This window comes from Gavialis gangeticus, unplaced genomic scaffold (genome assembly GCF_001723915.1).
Source record: "Gavialis gangeticus isolate Ggan-Ray unplaced genomic scaffold, GavGan_comp1, whole genome shotgun sequence".
NCBI lineage: Eukaryota > Metazoa > Chordata > Crocodylia > Gavialidae > Gavialis > Gavialis gangeticus.
The window spans coordinates 26,924,381-26,928,899 of NW_017729034.1; the positions used below are offsets into that span (position 1 = coordinate 26,924,381).

Sequence of the window (4,519 nt, forward strand, 5' to 3'; positions counted from 1 at the left end):
CCAGGAGTGACTAGAAATAACGGTCACAAGCTGGCAGAGGGTAAATTCAGATTAGACATCAGGAGGCGCTACTTCACTGTCAGGGCGGCTAGGATCTGGAACCAGCTTCCAAGCGAAGTGGTGCTGGCTCCTACCCTGGGGGTCTTTCAGACAAGGCTAGATGAACACCTTGCTGGGGTCGTTTGACCCCAGTACTCTTTCCTGCCATGGCAGGGGGTCAGACTTGATGATCTGTTCAGGTCCCTTCCAACCCTACCAACTATGAAACTATGAAATATTTCTTCACTGTGTGGGAAACCCTACTGATTCCAAGGTGCTACCTAAGATGTACAAACATAGCGGCACGTGGATCATAATCAGTATCTCTACATGTATGATTAATGCACATGAATAAACTCCAGAGCTTATTGCTCTTGAGTTTATTTGTCACAGCACATGGAGCCCAGTCAGAGCAGCCCTGTGCTGGCGGCTGATCTGCTCAGACTGGGCTCCATGTGCTGTGGAGCAGCTAACTGGGGCTTCAGCACAGGGGTTGCCTGCCAGCTAGCCCCACACGGAAGCACCCTGTGCCCCAGCCAGCTGGGGCAGCATCTATATGTGTGCTGCTACACCTGAAAAAAACTCTGGAGCAGGGTAGGACTTGTATTTAAAAGTCCTACCCTACTGCAGAGTTTACTAGTTTTGTGTGCCCTAATAGGGGTGCACATGTAGATGCTGAGACATTAATTAGGCAACCGCACAGGAAATCTCCTGTCATTGCACCCAACAAATAGTAATCAGTACACAGCTGAAACTCCTGTTTGAAGGTGGACAAGTATTTCTATACATTTTTGAACCTGTGTTCTTCCACCGCTCCATAGCACTGGCTTCTAATCAACTCACAGCTGGAGTTCAAGGTATCGACTTTAATTTGTAAAAATGAAATGGTTTTGGCCCAGGTCACCCAATGGATCACTTTCTCCCTAGGAACTAAAATAATAGAGATGAATAATAATATGCTGCCAGAGTTGAAATCAGCCTGAGCTCCTTTAATAGAAATGGAAAAGTTCTGCTGGCAGGTCTACTCTGTAGGAAGGGTTCTGAGTTTTGGAACTTGTTCCCCATTTGGTCTGAGTGCCTAGTAATGTTAAACTTCTGGGCATGCTGCACAGCTCCTCAGTTTTCTCTCTTCTCTAAGGTTTTCAGGCAGGGTTGGACTGAAGAAAATCTATTTATGATTTCTTCTATGTTATTATTTGTAATATGAGTCGTCACTCAGGATGGGCCTCTATAATTACAGCTCAGAATTTGAAAGAAAAGAATACATATAAAAGAATCAGGGCCTTGTTACACATTGATTTTAGGCAGCTCAGGAAGCTTTTAACCCCTGGATTGTCCATACATTAAGACATGTATATTTGTTTTAAGCACCCCTTAGGCATATTAAAGTTATAACACTCTGGAGCAGGTTTATCTCTGAGCCATGTTACCCAGCTCATGTTCCACAAATGTGTGGCTGCTCCCCAGAGATAAGCTGCCAAAGTTTCAGTCCTCCAGCATCCCAGGATGTAGTGTCCCCTCCCTACACCCTTCTGTGCTGTGTGGACAACTCCCATCTGTACCTCCTAGTCGGACCCTTGCTCTCAAGCCTCTAGTGGCAAGTCACAGCTGTGCAGGTCAGGGACAGTCAGAGAAGGTTTTTAGCCTGTAGGGGTAAGGACCTTGTTACCCGTTACACTGGGAGCCATGCAAACATTGAGCAGTGTCAGTGCTAGCTTGAGTTTGGAGCACTCATATATTCAAACCTGCAGGGGCCTGAAGGACTGAAAGGTAAAAATCCAGATCTCACCCCCCTTTCTGAACTCCCCCAACTCCAACCCCATCCTCTGGGGCTGCACCCTCCCACCTCCTGCTTGCTTGCAGCTACCTGCACTGACTGTCAGGAGCAGTCAGGAAAGGTTAACCTGCTTGCCTGGTCACTGCCCCCACTGCTGGGTTGCTGCTCTTCTCTGGCCTGAGCCCACCCAGAAAACAGCAGTGGTGGTGGTGGTGGTGGTGGTGGCCAGGCAGGTTGATTAACCCTTCCATGCCTGCTATCCCAGGACAGACAATGTAGGCAGCCACAAATAAGTGTGGGGGGAGGGAAGGGGGAGTAGCGAGCAGAGATCTGGGATGCTGGAGAGGGTTGGGTGGAGGGGGCAGCGGGCCTGACTTGGGCCAGCAAGGGATGGGTGATGAATGGTGTATTTACACTAATGTGTAGACTACAGTGGCTACACCATAGTGTGACACAAGCTGGAAAACAGATCAGAGGTTTTTCCAGAAAAACGCAGGCTTAGGGGTGATCTCTTGGCCACCTATAAGTTTATCGGCGTGCTCACCAGGAACTGGAGGAATGTTTGTTCACCAGAGCGCCCCAAGGGATGACAAGATTGAACGGTCACAAACTCCTCCATGACTCCTCCAGTTTCAGGCTGGACATAAGGAAGAACTTCTTTACTGTCCGAGCCCCCAAGGTCTGGAATAGACTGGTCGCCAGAGGTGGTTCAAGCACCCATTTTGAACGCCTTCAAGGGACATTTGGATGTTTATCTTGCTGACTTCCTGCTCCTGGGGCAGGGGGCTGGACTTGATGATCTTCCAAGGTCCCTTCCAGCCCTACTGTCTTTGAAATCTATGAGGTAATCCTGCCCCGGAGTGGTGCAACTTGGAGCCACCAAACAAGTGCTTAAAACTAGTTTCAGGTATTAATGTGTGGACAGTCCAGGTGCTAAAAATGCCAGGAGCTGCCCAAAATTACTGTGCCATATGGCCTGAAGTTCTCTGAACTCAGACTCACACTAACACCAATTAGCATTTGATAAGTTTAAAGTGCAATGTGTAACAAGGCCTTTGGTACCCTTGAGCAGCCTGTCTGAAGGCTTCTGAGAAAGTTGTGCTGTCACAGTTCAGGCCATAGGGTACTGGGCACCAGCCTGGTTGGCAGTTACGCCACAAATTAGCTCTGCATTCTCCCTGAGTGCCACTCCAGTCCCCTTCTGCTTGATGTGCTGCTCTGCTTTCTACTTCCTGCCCTACCTGTCACTGGGCTGTCTGTCCTGTCCCCCATCAGCCATGTGCCACATGCAGAGGTTGCCAGTGCCACTTGTGGCATGGGTGCCACAGGTTTGCCACCCCTGGCATAGGAGATCCCGGCCCCAGAAAAGCAGCACAAGATTCGCTGAGATTGCACAGTGTACCTGTGGTAAGCCAACCTGCCAGATTGCAGTTATTCACTTTGCATGATACATGTACAGTGGTAGGATTACTGAGGACTTATACTTGGGTGTTTGTTGTCTTACTACCTGGAGCCAGGTTGCGGAAGTATTCTTTGCTCACCAGCACATTTAATCAAAGCTCTTTCATCTTCACATTCATCTTGGGAGGAATTAGTTTTTCCTTTTCTAGTCTAACTGGCAGTTTTCTAGCCATGTATGTGGCACTTGTGCCACTAACACAGTTTATGATTCTGTTTCCCCTGCATCTGTAGACATGTAAACAAACATATAGACAGAGCATGCACGGTAGGCCATTATGTTGGCTGGGCATCTGTGTGGTTACTCAATTATTATGGGTGTGTCCCTGCATCCAAGTCACAAAAACATAGCTAGCCAGAGACTGATGGCTAGTGGACAAGGGTGGAGGAGAAAGGCAGCTCTCACATTGTAACCCAGATAGCTGAGTTGTTAAGGCACAAGTTCAGGAAGTAGGAAAACCAAACTATAAATCCCACTGCTGAGAGGGGGACTTGAAAGTACATTTCTCTGATTTCTCAGCTTGGTTCTCTAACCACCACACCACAAATTAGACTTAGCTAGCTCTTTTTTTGAAGCTTCTCCCCTGGGCAGCCAAAAGAGGGAGATATATCAGGCCAGGGAGAAGAGCTTAATGAGATGGACATATTAGTTTGGGTACAGAACTAGACCCTTGTTCCTCATAAGACAGAAGCTTCTCCACTGCAGTGCTCCCCATAATTGTATCCAGTTACTATGAAATGTAAACGGCAGTGGTTCAGCTTCAAAAGGAATGCTGAAAAGAGAATTGGATAGTGCATGTGCTGTAACACAATAGTTTGAGCATTGTGCTAGGAAGTCAGAAATGAGTGCTTGAACTTCCAGTGAGAGAGAAGACCCTAGAACCAGTATCTTGAGCTTCCTGGGTAAGTACTGTATCCCAGTTATGGGTCTTAAGCATGGGAGTATTGTCCTCCCCCAGGCTTTTTCTGAGACTTACTCTCAGATGTGTTCATATAGCCTACTGCGTATACTCAGTCTGCATGCATTCATTTACACGTTCATAAAGCAGAGCTAGTAGAATGGCAAACCGTAAGTGGCAAAAACAATACTTCTGCAGCTATAGAACTGACATTTTATGTCCAAAGGGAAATAGAAGTCTTGTTCCTTGCTGCTGTTTGCTCCAGCCAGGCAAGCTGTGGATACAGTGCTGCGGTAAGGCCTTTTTATCATAGAATCATAGAATCACAGAAGTAGGGTCGGAAGGG

At 47.5% G+C, this 4,519-nt stretch overlaps 1 protein-coding gene across 3 annotated transcripts in view; it reads left to right on the forward strand.

The window, feature by feature from the left end:
• KIF6 (kinesin family member 6) overlaps window positions 1-4,519 on the forward strand; it is a 518,996-nt gene that overhangs the window by 403,645 nt on the left and 110,832 nt on the right. The gene's annotated exons all lie outside the window — the stretch shown is intronic.